The sequence below is a fragment of the Ruditapes philippinarum genome, unplaced genomic scaffold (genome assembly GCF_026571515.1).
Source record: "Ruditapes philippinarum isolate M1 unplaced genomic scaffold, ASM2657151v2 ctg4743_1_1_1_1, whole genome shotgun sequence".
NCBI classification, from domain to species: domain Eukaryota; kingdom Metazoa; phylum Mollusca; class Bivalvia; order Venerida; family Veneridae; genus Ruditapes; species Ruditapes philippinarum.
The window spans coordinates 214,005-231,997 of record NW_026857404.1 but is presented as its reverse complement, the minus strand read 5'-3'; the positions used below and the strand labels follow the sequence as shown (position 1 = coordinate 231,997).

General features: G+C 32.4%; 1 long non-coding RNA gene across 1 annotated transcript; it reads left to right on the top strand.

The window, feature by feature from the left end:
- The first annotated feature begins 2 nt into the window (after positions 1–2).
- On the top strand, positions 3–17,026 carry LOC132749612 (uncharacterized). Its single transcript, XR_009628443.1, has 6 exons — positions 3–1,507; positions 3,184–3,267; positions 6,594–6,733; positions 10,109–11,361; positions 11,402–13,189; positions 13,405–17,026. It is a non-coding gene; the product is annotated as an uncharacterized LOC132749612 (long non-coding RNA).
- Positions 17,027–17,993: the final 967 nt, after the last annotated feature.

The window sequence follows — 17,993 nt, the reverse complement described above, 5'->3', positions numbered from 1 at the left end:
TCAGAAGATTCAAGTTCAAGTAGTTCTGACTCCAGCTCTGAAGATGAAGCCCCTAAAAAGGCTACACCTGTTAAACCAGTAACTCCCAAAGTTGCTGCAAAACCAGTAACACCAAAAGCAGTTGCTAAAGATTCAAGTTCCAGTAGTTCAGACTCTAGTTCCAGGGATTTTTTTTGTCTTATTTTATAGTCGATATTCGGTCATTCCCAATCATTTTCATAGTATATTATTTTCCTAATCCACAGGAAAAAATTCCCAATTGAAAGTTACAAAATAAAAATATTTAAAAACAAATTCTAAAATCTTGGAAAATAAGGACTTTTTCACTGTTATGGTGTTTAATAGTTTGAAGATGCCTTCCTAGACAGTTATTCTTTGCATTCATTTAATCACTGCAAAATTTAAGTCATGCAATTTTTCCCAAATTTTAACAAATTATCGCTGAAATTCCCAATTCCATGGGTATGGCTCATGTTCCCATAATCCTGGTAAAAAACACTAGAGTTCAGAAGATGAAGCCCCTAAAAAAGCTGCATCTTCATCTTCAAATAAACAACAATCCCCGGTGTATCAAAATAAAAATGTTAGGACTCTTACTCCAAAAATTCACCAGGGTTTGTACAGTCTTAAAAAGTGCTTAAATTTGAGTCTCTTTCTTAAAAAGTGCTTAAAAATGTAAAAAAGTGCTTAAAAGTCCTTGAATTTGATTACTCTTTTGAAAAGTGCTTAAAAAGTGCTTAAATTTGCTAAAATGTGCTTGAAAATATTTGAATCACAGAATTACATAGTTTTGATAAAAATCAACGGTTAACAAAATAAAAAAAAAGATCCAATTTAGTATCAAAATCAATGAAATGTTTACTCAAGGTAACAGTAAGTGGACAAATTGCAGTTGTTTTGAACTAATCTGTATTTGATGCACCCTTTGTTGTTCTTGTATAATGTCAGAAAATGTGTATTCAACAAAAAATGGTGAACAAACTATCCATCATAGGTTGAAGATTGTGTCGGTATATGTGCAACAAATGTGCTGGAAAAATGGGAAAACGTGCTTAAATAGTGCTTGAAAAGTCCTTGAATTTTGGCATTTGATGTCTGTACGAACCCTGTAATCACAGATAAATAAAAAGGACAACTCAAGTAGTTAAGTGACTCTAGCTCAGAATCAGACGATGAAAATACAAAGACAGTGAATACCTCTAAAGTAAATAAATCCCAAAGTGTTCCAAATAAATCACAAAGTAAATCAGACTCTAGTTCAGACAGTGACTCCTCAGACTCTGACAATGAAAAATCTAAATCTGTTTCAAAATCACCTGGTTTAACACCAGTTATTGGTAAAACTAAAGCGGGGAAACAAAATGGTCCAGTAACTGCTACACAATATTCCAAGGTAAACGGGGATGCTGAAGAGAGTTCTGATGATTCAGAAGTTAGCTCAGGCTCACGTGAAGTTAACTCTAATAACAAGAATATTACCAGTCAGAGTAACAGTAAAACACAGAGAGTAAGTATTATCCTAATATATTCATTTGCAGCGTTTGTATAGATTTTTGATTATATTGTCAGCAGAAAAGTTTCAAAGATATTTTATACATTTTCTAGGCCTATTGCCACTTGTATTTTCATCAGGTTTAAAATACCCAAATAATATCTTGATCTAGCTTAACTTCTGCTATTGCCATAGCCTACTTGATGTTCATGATATTAAATTTTTATAATAAAGCATTGAAAACACAAGATAATTATGGGGATCCCGTGGCTGAGTAGTTATTTGGTTGCTGACTTAGTCACTTGCCCCTCCCCACTGTGGACTCAAATCCCAGCAAATACCTAAAATTCTTTCATATGAGTCCAGCTAGCTTATGGAAGGTTTGTGGTTCTACTGAAGTGCCTGTTAGTGCCTGAAATCATGCACAAAGGGGCTTCTGAAGTTTTCCTCCCGCAATAAGCTAGAAACTTGCCATATAAACTGTACAGTGTCATTTTGACTTAAATTCGAACAAAACCAGATTATCTGATTTGTATGGGGAGTTTGGGATAGAAGTCTGATAACTGGGTGTTATGATCATCTTTCTGTTTTATGTCAAATGCAAGGCTTTCTCTGTCATAATTGGTAAATTCAAGGGGAAAATATGTTGACAGTCTGTGAGCATGTAAACATTGATACAATGTTCACATCTCGGGTCATGTAATTGGATCAGTTAGTTACTGGGGACGGACATACATTCAGGCCTCGACATATCCACTTGCCAGCTTGCATTTGCGAGTAAAAGTTTAAGTTGGGGGCGTAAAAAATTGATCAAGCTGGCCGAGTAAGATTATCCAGATCCAAATGATGTTTCTCTAAACATTTAATAAAAATGAAGTTATTCTGTAAAAAAAACCATCAAACAACAGGCGCCATTTTAATAGTAATACTGTCAAGCGAAATCTGACCTTATGACTAAGTATAAAACTTTACCGGATGCGTATGATGAATCGATTCCATAAGAACAGCAGCATTCAACAACCTTTTATACATGAGCCGTGTCATGACAAAACCAACATAATGGGTTTGCGACCAGTATGGATCCAGACCAGCCTGCGCATGCTGTTCGCTATTAGTTTCTCTTGTTGATATAGAGTTGGTAAGCGAACAGCATGGATCCTGATCAGACTGCGTGAATGCACAGGCTGGTCTGGATCCATGCTGGTCGCAAACCCATTATGTTGGTTTTGTTACGACGCGGCTCACATATGCATTCAGAGTTATGTTTTATACTTAGCCATGAGGTCGATTTTTAAGCCTTGTGAGTTAAAATTTGAATGGAATAAGTATATTCTGATATAGACTGGTAATTAGCAAATTTGAGTTTTGTGTTTGATTTTTAATCAAAATGCAGGGGTAGTGCATTTTATGAAGAGCAAGTAAATTTGGAGGGTCACTGGCCCTAAAAAAAATCAGTGAGGCCTGACATTGAATGTAATTAATTAAGAAATGAATTCTTAGATGAACATTGAAAAAAATATTATGGTCCTAAATTCCTCTGGACATTGGAGAAAGAACTTGTACAAGTAAACAATTATTTGTAACAAAATTACCAATGAGTAAGTGCAGCATTGTTTGAGTGCTTTGGTGTTAGGTATTAATAAAAACATTATTCTGAACTAATTGACATGATCTATTGATGGTAATTTTAGAGAAGGAGCAGTCCTTTTAGACGTGTAAGGGAGGAGCAAGTTGAAGTAGATGAAAGTTTGAAGGATAATTCATTTACTGCGAAGGTGAGTTTAGTAAGCATACTGTACTGACTTGATTTACCATCAGTTAAAGATGGGGGAAAAAAGTTACAAATTCAAATATAAGTTCTTTGATAAGTTTAGCCATCATTGATTGTCAGAATATGTGCAGATTATTAATTGCAATTTCAGACTTTGTCTCATAAAAACATCTGAATTATAACCATGATATAAAATGCTGATAAACAGTCAAAGACCAGGGGTACGTATTTGATACAGTATATTGCAAATTTAAACTTGTGTGACATTGAAAAGGTGATAGTTTTGCTTTATGCTCAAATTATAGGTAATTTTGACAATATTGACATAATATGTTTTGCCAATAATGTATTTTGAAATAAAGTTGTTCAGAACCTAAACTTCTTGAGGATAACAAAGTATCTGAGGCAAAGTTTATACATTAAACGTCACGTTTGACATGGTATTAAATTTTATTCTTTTGTCTTGAAAGTGTCTTTCAATAAATTGTGCACCATTTCATTTAATGATTTTTAGCTTAACTAATTAAAGAATACGGAGAACTGTTGTACTCACGGCGGAGTTAATTTTATGTGCAAATCTTCAAAACTACTGAAAGGAAATTGCCATATATGTATTTATATCTCAAAACACAGTGTTTGATGTTAATCATACTGGATATATTTAGTATCAGCTGGTTAAGTGATCGCCCTTTCCTTTAGTTACTCCTTTTGTTATAAACGTATACAGCTTGAAATTTTTACATTAAATTGTGACCAATACAGGAGTTGAAGTCCCGGAGTTTTTATGCATTCCCTTTGACTTTGCAAAATTCTACTGTCCTTTGATTTTAACAATGATTGCCCTTGCAGAACTTTCTATATTATCCAGGCTCTTGTTTTAGTATTGTGCAGAAAAATGTCAAGCAGACAATACTATTGATGGCTTTTGTTCATTTTGCCAATGATGTTTTATATTAAAGGTTGTTTAGAACCTAGATTTCTTGAGGATGATCTGAATATCTGAGGCAAAATAGCATTGTTGTATACATGATATATCTATTATAAACAGTATTTGAGCTTTATTGTTGGACCACTTGAACCTCACCGGAGTGTTTCATAATAACTTGTCAATGACTTTGTTTTCATGAAAGAGTAGCAAAGTCTAGCAATTTAATAAATTACGCAAACATAATGTTTTGCATATGTGATAATAAATTTATTGATACTGTGAGAAGGGGGGCATCCATGTCTGAGAGGTTATTAACTACTTGCCCCTCACTACTGTGGGTTTGAATCCTGCCTTTGACTTATGACTCTTTCATAGGAGGCAGATAACCAGCTAGCTTACAGAACGGGAGTGGTTTTACCCGTGTGCCTGATATAATGCAAGGAGGGACATCGTAAGGGCTTCCTCCACCAGTAAAGCTGGAGAGTAGCCATATGCACAGACACTTGGGGTTTGGAGCTCAAAACGCCTTTAAAATCCAAATAAAATGCATATTTGTCAATCCCAGCACATGCACTGATCATATATATGAAAAAACTTAATATAAGCCGTTTTGAAAAAATTTCATATTTCAACATCTATAATAATACACAAGATAAAAATGTTCGCCGGAAGAAATCTGAACCCTACCGTCATAATCACCATGTATTTTATTCCATTTCCAATATTTTCACATAATTCTTTGGTCCAACGACACAAAAGATATAATTCTTCACGATGATGGTCAATTTTAAACTACAACGGTAATATAAACAATGCAACAGCTGAAATAAACATCAAGATTATCGCCGTTTTCCTCCATTTACAAAATCTTTCGATAAATTCAAACGTGACAGTCGGCTATGAACGAAGCCATCCGATTATTTGGTTGCCAAACTTAAAAGCGCTGCGCATTTTGCACACGGCAAAGCTGGGGCCAGGTTTGAATTTATCGAAAGATTTTGTCAATGGAGGAAAACGGCGATAATCTTGATGTTTATTTATTACACCAATTTGTCGGACAGTAACGTCATCATATAAACGCCCGATGACATAAGTATATACATGTAGATAAAGATAATTTACAAGAAAGTGTTAATTAGATGATAAGTGGGTCGACTTAAGTGGTCATTAATTCTCTAAATGTAACATAACAATTCACGTGTCAAAAAGGTAATTTATTGTGTCGCCTTCAAAAGGTGACATATAGGGATTACTTGTGTCGGCGGCGTCGGTGTCGGCGTCCCCTAAAGCTTGTCCGGAGCATATTGACTCAGTCACTTTAAGTCTGATTGACTTCAAACTTGGTATGCTAGCTTCTTTCAATAGCCTGAAGTGCAGTGCACAAGGACCGGTACTCTGCACTTCTTAATTTTTGAGTTATTGCCCTTTGTTAATTTTCATACTTTAATTTTGTCCGGGCCATTTCTCTTCAACTATAAAAGCTATGGACTTGAAACTTCATAGGATGATATATCTCATTAAGAAGAAGTGCAGTGCACAAGAACCGGTACTCTGCATTTCTTATTTTTTGAGTAATTGCCCTTTGTTAATTTTCATACTTTATTTTTGTCCGGGCCATTTCTCCTTAAGTATAAAACTATGGACTTGAAACTTCATAAGATGAAAGATCTCATGCAGAAGAAGTGCAGTGCATAAAAACTGGCACTCTGCATTTCTTAGTTTTTGAGTTATTGCCCTTTGTTAATTTTCATACTTTATTTTTGTCCAGGCCATTTCTCCTAAAGTGTAAAAGCTATGGACTTGAAACTTCATAGGATGATAGATCTCATTAAGAAGAAGTGCAGTGCACAGGAAGTGTTACTCTGCATTTCTTATTTTTTGAGTTATTGCCCTTTGTTAATTTATATACTTTATTTTTGTCCAGGCCATTTCTCATAAATTATAAAAGCTTTAGACTTGAAACTTAATAAGATGATAGATCTTATTGATAAGAAGTGCAGTGCACAGAACCTGCAGCTCTGCATTTCTTATTTTTTGATTTATTGCCCTTCGTTGATTTCAAATTTCATTTTTGTCCTGGCCATTTCTCCTAAACTATATTGTTCACAAGGTGACACATCCGACTCGCGGAGTTCTAGTTTTAAAGACAAGATCAACTTTGCTTGTCCTGTATTAGAGAATGTGACTTCAAATATAGTCTATTATTCATTTTTTATTTAAATCAGACGTATTTAGTTATAATTTCATAGGTTTTTATAAATTTCTTCGGTTAAAATATTTTACTCAAATATGAGCATAGTATATCTTTAATGTTCTGTTGTACTAATCAGAGCTATCTTTGACTTATAGTTTATAGTAGATGCTAGCTGATCTATCTGGCTCTGTTAATCTGTCTTTGCTAGGTGCTGAGCTCTTCACTGGCAGGCCAAAAACCATTCCAATATCTGTTCCCATGCCAACAGGGGTTCCAGCCCCGTCTCCTCAGGATGTTGCTTTTGCTAATCAGATGTTGAAAAATGCCTACCCCCACCAAGTCACCAGAGTGAGTATTATTCTTGGGCTAATTGTGACACTAATTGTCATTTCTGTTTTGACTCAAAGAGCATTGAAGTTGCAGCAATGTAATAATGAAAGGGCCCTCAGTTTATGAATAATGAAAGGGCCCTCAGTTTATGAATAATGAAAGGGCCCTCAGTTTATGAATAATGAAAGGGCCTTCAGTTTATGAATAATGAAAGGGCCCTCAGTTTATGAATAATGAAAGGGCCCTCAGTTTATGAATAATGAAAGGGCCCTCAGTTTATGAATAATGAAAGGGCCCTCAGTTTATGAATAATGAAAGGGCCCTCAGTTTATGAATAATGAAAGTGCCCTCAGTTTATGAATAATGAAAGGGCCCTCAGTTTATGAATAATGAAAGGGCCTTCAGTTTATGAATAATGAAAGGGCCCTCAGTTTATGAATAATGAAAGGGCCCTCAGTTTATGAATAATGAAAGGGCCCTCAGTTTATGAATAATGAAAGGGCCTTCAGTTTATGAATAATGAAAGGGCCCTCAGTTTATGAATAATGAAAGGGCCCTCAGTTTATGAATAATGAAAGGGCCCTCAGTTTATGAATAATGAAAGGGCCTTCAGTTTATGAATAATGAAAGGGCCCTCAGTTTATGAATTTTGTTGCTGGCATTTGGCACTAACAATTTTCGTTTTATGTTGTTACAGCAAAGAACACATTTTGTAACGATTTAACAGAAATTTATCATTTGGCTTGTGGAATATTTAAATTTATCATTTGGCTTGTGGAATACCGTATAAGTACTTTTTTCTGCGGGAACTTTATTTCTGCTATTTCTGCGGTTCATAACGACACCGCAGATTAAAAAACTGCAGAAAATTAAGCCTTTCCCTATTGTATATGTCGGAATATGTCAACTACCAGTATTGTGTACATTACATATACAGTACTATGTACTGTTATCGGCTTTTGAAAATGGGATTTTTCTTAATGTATCAGTTGTGAATATATTATTAGAAAAAAATGTTACTTTGTTCTTTTTGTTTAAATAAATGTCATGTTTATATGATTTTCGTTCACCCTAAGCTTGATTTGTTTTTGTAAAATAAAACTGTTATAGTTTGACAGGTGCAATAAACATACCCTTTTTGCATTTGTACAATATCTTGTGTCTTACGTGCGATTTTGCCATTGTTTATTTTTCACACTTCAAATTTATACACATACAATTTTACAATTGTTATTATTGCACGTTTTTTTTTTTTTTTTTTTTTTTTTATTATTAACGCGTATATACCGATACAATATGATTATGACAAAAACACTTTATCTGTTGTCTTCATGTTAACTGGAAGTTATGTATATGTAACATCAACAAATCTTGAAATGTTGTTTGTTTGTATCGGTTAATTTTGTAAAAAAAATCTTTATTAAAACGCAGAAATATAAAGCATCAATGCGAGAATGATGACACCGCAGAAATAAGATACTCAGAAATTTAAAACCCCTTATTTCAACAGAAATCGCAGAATTTTAAGCCCGCAGAAATAAGTACTTATACGGTATCAAATTTATTATTTGGTTTGTGGAATATAGCAATTATCATTACTTTTTGGCTTGGGAAATATCAGAATTTAATCATTTGGAGTTGTGAAATATCAGAATTTACCAGTTGGTATGTAGAATATCAAAATTTATCATTTGGCTTGTGAAATATCTAATTTTTCATTTGGCTTGCAGAATATCAAAATTAACCATTTGGCTTGTAGAAATATCAAATTTAGCATTTTGCCTTTTGGAATATCACTTGAGGAATATCAAAATTTACCATTTGGCTTGCAGAATATCAAAATTTAGTATTTGGTTTGTGGAAAATCAAGATTTGATCATTTGGTCCTGTGGAATATCAAAAATTTTCACCAAAATTTTCCTTTTGGCTTGTGGAATATCAAAATACAAATGTATATTCATTTGAGCTTGTGGAATATCAAATCTTTCATTTACAAATGCCAAAAACAGGAGAACTTCTGCACTTCCTGTGAACTTAAAATTTATTTATTTGTGAATATTTAACAAATGAGGTCTCTTTTTTTTTGCTAGGGTTAGGGTTAGTTTTAGTGAATATCCAAAAGATATGTACATTTCTAATGTACTAATTACATAATTCCAGGTGCATGTATAAATGATAGTCTTCAATATTATTTTTTAGACGCCATATTATCTCAAACTAAAATATATAATACATGTTTCTGCTTAACAATATAAATATGTGTTTATCTTCTAGTAAGTAAAATAGAGACAGCTTGATTTACCAAGTCTTACTATGGATATTTTTATATATTATTGCACCATGTAAGTAATGAAATTTAGATTTCAACAACTTCCTTGTTGTATAAATTACAACAAGGTGATTTAAGCTGAATTATAGCAGAAATTATTATAGATATAGTTACATTTGTTCAAGTATTTTGCTTCACTGGAAGGTGTGTCACAGTAGAACAACAGTAAAAAGTCCTTTAAAAAGGGGGGGTCGGTGGTCTAGTGGTTAAGGTGTCTGTCTCTCAACCCAGAAGTCATTGGTTTGAGCCCTACTCTGGGTCACAACCATGTTTCTTCATATGACACCAGTACTGATTGGTTCCAGGAAGCGGACTCAAAAGTGATAAATATATGTTGCAAGAACTTGTTTCGAAATCGAGCTTAAATAAATATGTTTAAGCCAAAACGTCCTTTGGCATTTTTGGTCACAATTTGAGAAAAGGGGCATTTTTACATTGTGAGAAAGGAAAATTAAAAAACAAAACAACCAAAAAACATTCTATGCATTATTAGTTATAAAGATTTTTGACAGGTTATATTGGCCCTATAAAAATGGCTGTTTGAAAATATATTGCGAACAACCGTTTATATACGGTCATATAACCTGTCGGGAATATTTATAACAAATTTATAATACAGTAAACTTCCTTTTTTTTGCGAAAAATGCGAAATTTCTTAGAAAATTGACAGCAGCCGTGTATAAAATTTTTTATAATACTGCACGTTTGTAACGTCACTCTTCACTGGATAATCGTGACGTTTATATAGTTTTATATACACGGCTGCTGTAAATTTATAAAGAAATCTCATTTTTTTCTCTGAAAAGGGCAGTTTGCAGTATTATAAATTCGTTATAAAGATTGTTGACAAGTTATATGGCCGAATATAAACGGTTGTTTGCAATATAACCTTGCTTTGCGGCTCGGGTAATATATACACACAACCGTTTATATAGGGCCATATAACCTGTCAAGAATCTTTATAACTAATAGTATAAATGCCACAATTATCCAATGAAAAGTGACGTTACAAACATGCAGTATTATAAATGTTGACAAACATGTATATAACTTTTTTGTTGCAGTGGCTGAGCAGTTTTTCCATGCTGCAAGTTACGGTCCACCACCCCCTGTGACTAGCATGCAGACAGTATCCCAGTAATAGTCTACTCTAGGCAAGACAGGATAAAATACCTCAGACATTTAAAATCCAGGGATGATGTGGACTGAAAAATATCTTAAATTTCAGCTGAAAAAAGCATATATATTTTGAAATTGATGGAGATCATATTGAAAGAGTTATTTTTAAGTAAGCTGTGATTTTTACAAGCATGTTGCCTTATTATATAGTGACTTGTCCAGGGATGATGTGGACTGAAAAATATCTTAAATGTCAGCTGAATAAAGCATATACAAATGTATATTGAAATTCATGGAGATCATATAATATATATTATATTAACACTGTTAACATGCCTCAGGTTTTAAAGGAAAAAAAAAAGTTTTAAGTATTCATTTTAGTATTTATTTTCTTTACAAAGGCCATAAAACATTGTCTTTAAAGGGACTCCACTGAGGTTTAAAAGCCTTAAAACATAACATTTAAATTTTTTACATAAATGAGCTGTGACACTTTAAACAGATATATATGCAAAGATAGGTAAGAAATATACTTTGAAATAAATTGAAAGTCGTATTTTTATGCTTTTCATAGTCCAATTTGAGTAAAAAGCGTTTAAACGCTTTTCATTTTGGGTCATTTTTTCACAATTTGAATAATTATTCTGGAAAAACAAAGTGCGCGAATGATCTGAAATTTTGCACAAAGATTAGTGGTATAAACCTACATCAACTGGCACATTTATCTGGAAAAAATATTTTCAGTCCCATCATGTCAAACAACCTCAGTGGAGTTCCTTTAAGCAGTTGAAGTGATATTTCATTGATAAGAATTTTAAAAAAGAAAAATAAAAAGTATTATTTATAAATTTTCACATATATTAATTATTAAAACTCAAAAGATCTTTTCTTGTATGCAAGATTTCACTTCAATTTTTACTATTTTATATGCATGTTGCATATTAAAGTGTAGGTAAAGCTTTTGCCATGACTTAAAGTTACAGTGCTTGTGTTTTTACCAACTGGGTTGTTACAGAAAAGTGATCTTTAATTCCTAGGTTGTAAATTTTGTTTAAATGTCTATTATTTTTATTTTGTGTTTTTTTTTAGAAACTTAAAACTTAACAGAAATGTTAATGAAAGTTTGTTATGAAACGTTTAAGTGTTTTTTCATTGCTTTATATAACCTAGTATTAAGCAGTTATTAATGTTTGTAAAGGTTTCCTTGATTTGTGAAAATACAATTAATGTTTGTAAAGGTTTCCTTGATTTGTGAAAATACAAAGTTTTTTGTTTTTAACTGTTGTTTTTTCCTCTCTCATCTTATTTTATCTTAAGTATCAAAATACATACAACTATTATAATGCACCAACCCCATTTTTGAAAAAAAAAACACATGTGTTTTCTGATTTTAAATATGCAAGTTATCTTGTGACAGCTGCATGCATTCAAGTGCAATCATATTTTTAATACACAAGCTTAGTTATATTGATGTTTATTTTTTTTTCCCAAAGTTGCGTTGAAGGAAAAGCTTTCATGTAAGGAAGGTTTTTGTTTTCATTGACGCATCATTCATGCTATACTGAAACTTCCTGAATTAACTTTTATGTTTTATTTTCTATATTGAAACATTGTTATTTTGTTTTTGTTTTCATTCATATCAATATATATAGTTTTTCCTTTTGTTTTTGAGTCATATATAAGAATATTATACATATAAAATGTGTTTGAACACTCATTGGCTAAATAGGAAATATAAAGAAAAATAATAAAAAAGAATGTGATAATGGGTCATAGTATGGCAAGTTATTTTACACCACTATCACTTTCTCTACTTGTAATAGGGTTAGTAGGTGAACAGCATGGATCCTGATCAGACTGTGCGGATGAACAGACTGGTCTGGATCCATGCTGGTCACAAACGCACTATGTTGGTTTTGTCATGGCGCGGCTCAAATTTGATTCACATCTGATTGGATTTATGAACGTTTTGTGCCAAAGTTGAGAGAAATAGCACAAATTTTCAATAATAAAAAGCTCCCAGAACAATAAATAAAAAAATATGTGTTTGTAGCTTAAAACAATTGTTAATTCCTTGTAGATATTTTAACCTTTTGCCTTCTGGTGGCAACGGATTCTACCCATGTAACCAACATCATGATGTTGGAACTCAGTTCCCTCAAATAATTTGTATATTTGACCTGGAACATAATTTTCATTGAACTGTTTTTACTATTTTACAAGTAACAGCCTTGATCTATTTCTTAAGATGAGATTATTGGAAAAAATAAGCAAATTACACCTAGAATGTTTATATGTCATATGCTTAAAAAGTTTAGGTTGTAAAGAGAATCTGCACTGTTTATGAAAATTTTCCAGATAAAAGTTAGAATCTTAAAACAGTGTTATCAATTTCGAAAATACTTTCATTTTTTTTCCTCCATTTTATGTCTATAAAACGAAGTCATTGGCAGTTGAGTTTGTTTGTCGAAATTTTGTGCCAATTTTCTAGTTGTGCTGTTCGAGTTTGTTTGTCAAATTTTGTGCCATTTTTCCATGTATGAAATAGGGATATTAAATTTTTTAGTGTTGATAAATATGTTTCATTTACACACATGATGTTAGCAGTACTTGGGTTTTTAGACTGAAATCCTTAACATTTGAATGAACCAAGTACTGAGTGTAAGATAACTTTATGTATATATTTTATGATGATCTAGACAGAAAACTGAACCATTTGTGTATAAATGAAACAGATTTTAAATTGGAAGCTGATACTGTTTATAGCTGGATACCGGATTAAGGCTGAAAAAGATGTCAAAGGATAAACAATTTTAGGACTAGGTACCAAACTTGTAATGAATTTGGAAAAGATTCTAGCATTGTAAATATAAATTTGAAACAATGACTTATAAATATAAACTTTCAAACAATGACTTATGTTTATAGAACTTAAAAATTAAATTTGACTGGTATGAAATCTTGACTTATTTAGGAATGTTACTAGAATTATGGAGATATATGATGGTATGGTACCAAGCTTTGGAGTGAAAGGGTACCAGTGTTTCCAGTTATATAATATACGGTAGTATGATACCAAGATTTAAGGTGATAAAGGGTACCCGAGTTTCAAGTAAATAGTATGATACCAAGCTTTGAAGTGATAAAGGGTACCCGAGTTTCAAGTAAATAGTATGGTACCAAGCTTTGAAGTGAAAGGGTACCAGAGTTTCAAGTAAATAGGATGATACCAAGATTTAAGGTGATAAAGGGTACCAGAGTTTCAAGTAAATGTTTGGTGACAAACCTAGTGTTAAGGAAAGGGTACCAGAGTTTGTTAAAAAGAATCAAGTCTTAAAACTAAATGATTATGTCTGTGACAGATATGAGATTTTGCTGCTGTTTTCAGTAGTAACTTTTATCTTTTACACATGTTAACTGTTACGTTGTTTTTTTTTTTAAAACCATACTCAGCAATAAGGTTTTATAATTGCACAAGAACATGTTAGTACATGTATTATACTTGATTTAAACAAAATATACAGCAATGTAAATTTGCATGGAAAAAGCTTTATTACATAGTGTGTTTCTATATTATAATCGTGCTTGATTTTTGAAAAGAATACATAATGCAGTAGGGAATTGAAATCTTGATTAAAAAGAAAAAGTAAGAAATTAGCTTATTTATTTTTTAATTATTATTTTTTTTTGTATCATGCAGAGCTAAATTGATCACTGAATGTATTATTGTCTGATTATATGGTTTAAAAGATTATGATTAAAAGTGAAAACTGGAAATGAAAATGAAGAGATTTTTTTATCCGTGATTATGTATAAATTGGCCCTGTTTACTCTTGTGACTTGTCAAGCCACTTTTTTTTCAACTTCCTTTTACCCAATATTTTAAGGATTAACATTTTGTACAGATGCCAGTTTTTATTTAAGGAAATCATATACCGTATATGGTCATTGACGGAAGGGACTACCACCATGAATGGAGCCTGTGGTTTGAATTGTGACTTGATAAAGGGAAAAAAATAAAGGAATAATCAGGAATGTCCAATGCGCTTATTTTTTTAATGACCGCAGTTTTACGGTTGTCTTAAGCATTTCATTGGAATGCATTATATTTCCTTAGCAACATCTAAGTTTTGTAGGTCAGTGCACAGTCCAACCAAGTCTGCAATTTTACAATTAATTTTGCTGTTTTTAAATATCACGCAATAATTGTAGACAGGGCCAAATGAATTAGTCAGTTAATTTTTTAATGGAAGGAAGGTGATATTATTTGCCTTTGCTGTAGTCATAGATTTGCTGGTGTGAACATTTCAAACGTTAAATTCAGGGTAGCATTGGGACTAGTTGATTTATGTTAGACCTCGTTAAAGTAACTCTTGCCATTTTGATTTTAGCACTTGATTTTATTAGTCATTTTTATGTTGATTTTTACTTTGATAACTTTTGTTTTAGATGGTTTATAAAGACTATTCCATTATCTTTTGGTGTTTGTAGTAAAAAATAAGATAAGAAATGGTTAAAATTCAATTGAAGATTTTTCGGGGGAGGGGGTGTTTGTGTAGGTGGTTGGGTTAAGGTTGGGAAGGTGGGTGGGAGTGTTTTCTTAATAAAGTCATAATGGAATCGTCTTTGTAAACATCATAGGTAGTTGTTTTTAGTATTTTATTTATATGTAATCATTTGTAAATTAAGGGATTTTGAAGCATTTCAGTAATAATTTTTGATTCATTGTATAATTATGTTTTCCTGTAAATCTCCTCTTTATTTGACAATCTGTTGGATAATTTTGTTGAAATGCAGTGCTTATATAACTATTTGGCGAGGGAAATTTATGTTTTACTTATTGAAATCTTAAATCATGTTCATTATCTGTAATTATTTTGTGACTACACATAGTTGCATGTGACTTATTAAGGTTGTGATTAGAAAGTTGCCCTTTCTTTAACATGTGAAACTACAAATTATATGTGCTAAGACAGTTGCCCTTTCTTTAACATGTGGAACTACAAATTATATGTGCTAAGACAGTTGTCCCTTCTTTAACATGTGGAACTACAAATTATATGTGCTAAGACAGTTGCCCTTTCTTTAACATGTGGAACTACAAATTATATGTGCTAAGACAGTTGCCCTTTCTTTAACATGTGGAACTACAAATTATATGTGCTAAGACAGTTGCCCTTTCTTTAGCATGTGGAACTACAAATTATATGTGCTAAGACAGTTGTCCCTTCTTTAACATGTGGAACTACAAATTATATGTGCTAAGACAGTTGCCCTTTCTTTAACATGTGGAACTACAAATTATATGTGCTAAGACAGTTGCCCTTTCTTTAACATGTGGAACTACAAATTATATGTGCTAAGACAGTTGCCCTTTCTTTAACATGTGGCACTACAAATTATATGTGCTAAGACAGTTGTCCCTTCTTTAACATGTGGAACTACAAATTATATGTGCTAAGACAGTTGCCCTTTCTTTAACATGTGGAACTACAAATTATATGTGCTAAGACAGTTGCCCTTTCTTTAACATGTGGAACTACAAATTATACATGTATGTGCTAAGAAAAATCATCTGTGAAATCACCTGTTGCCAAAAGAAAAAAAGTGTTGTTGAATTTTTTTTTTTATCGTAATGATGACCAGTCAGTTAGTACATACTGGACACATAGACTCCTCAAAATTTACAAATATTTTCAACATTTATTAATAAACATATAACCTTATTTATAACTTTGATTGTATAATTCAGGTTTGTGAAAAAATGGTTATTTGTATGAACAATTGTTATTAGAGTGAAACAAATGAGCCGCGTCATGACAAAACCAACATAATGGATTTGCGACCAGCATGGATCCAGACCAGACTGCGCATCTGTGCAGTCTGATCAGGATCCATGCTGTTTGCTTACCTACTCTATTACAAGTGGAGAAACTGACAGTGAACAGCATGGATCCTGATCAGACTGCGCGGATGCGCATGCTGGTCTGGATCCATGCTGGTCGCAAACCCATTATGTTGGTTTTGTCATGACACGGCTCAAATTATTATTAAGGTTGAATTGTGTGTAATGCACTAAGGTAATACTTAAAGGAAGATTATCCATATATTTAGATTTATAACTTGAATGGAGATAATCAAGGTATTAAGATTTTTTTACCTGAAGGGAAATAATCAAGGTATTAAGATTTTTAACGTAAAGGGAGATAATCAAGGTAATAAGAGAATCCAAAACCTTTTATGATTTTGGAAGCAACACATTTAGTTATAGGTGATAATGAAATTTAATATACAATGTACTTATAACTTATAAGTCCCATAATTTTGCCATTTTATGAATTTAATAAGCTTCCTATATTTTTCATCATGTCTTAAAACAATTAATGTTCAATGTATAATTACGAACTTCTGAATTCCGGAAACTTCCAAATTCTGAACTTTTTGGCTAGTCCCACAGGTGTTCGGTTTTCAGAAGTTACACTGTAACACTTATTAAATTAAGAAGGACCTAACCTGTTACTGCACTAAGGTGACTAATATTCTTTTCCTCATTAAATATAACTGAAATTTGAAGTCACATTTTCATGTTTAATAGTTATTCAAGTTACTAGTGGAATGTAGCCTAAATGAGGTTAATATGACCAGAGAGCATAATGTCACTTTAAAAATATATTTTACATTACCTTCAAACTATAGCATAATGTCACTTTAAAAATATATTTTACTAATAGTGTTTATTTTTCCATTATTGTCTTTTACTCAGATTTGCATAATATTGAATAAAAGTTGTTATGTACTTGTCAAGCTGTTTGCCATATGATTTGTAATTGTTCCATATTTTATTAAAACAACTAAACAGATAATGAATTTGTTTGAATTACTCTTTAGCTCACCTGTCACAAAGTGACAGGGTGAGCTTCTGTGATCGCTTTTCGTCCGTCGTCCGTAAACTTTTACTTTAAATGACATCTCCTCATAAACCACTAAGCCAATTTCATCCAAACTTCACAGGAATGTTTCTTAAGTGGTCACCTTTGAAAATTGTTCAAAGAATTTAATTCCATGCATAACTCTGGTTGCCATGGCAACCAAAAGAAAAAACTTTAAATATCTTCTTCTAAAAAACCCAAAGAGCTAGAGCTTTGATATTTGGCATGAAACATCTTCTAATAAGTGTCTACCAAGTTTATTCAAATAAAAGCCCTGGGGTCAAAATTGGCCCATCCCCAGGGGGTCATTGATTTTCCCTATATGCATATAGTAAAAACTTAAAAAAATCTTCTTTTAAAGAACCCAAAGAGCTAGAGCTAAGATATGTAGCATGAAGCATCTTCTAAGGGGTGTCTACGAAGTTTGTTCAAATAAAAGCCCTGAGGTCAAAATTGGCCCGCCCCAGGGGGTCATTGATTTTCCCTATATGCATATAGTAAAAACTTAAAAAATCTTATTTTAAAGAACCCAGATGCAATTGAAAATGACTCAACCAGCTTGAACCGGAAGTGTTTCGCCTTTGCCAGTTACTAGTATAGAGTACCTGTGCTTCCTTACATTCTGATCAGGTTCTACACTGTTGGGGGCTAAATTTTTGTTGTATTTTGTTATTGAAATCCCTGAAACTATGAATGAACTGTTCCAAATATGAAACTTTAAATGAACTGTACCAAATTTGAAACTTTGAATGAACTGTTCCAAATATGAAACTTCGAATAAACTGTTCCATTGCATAAATTTAGCCAGTCAGGGATCTATGATGGAAATACAAAAGACATACTCCATTGAACAGTTTTGTAAATACAGACAGCAAAATATTGCCGAAAGAAGATTTTACGA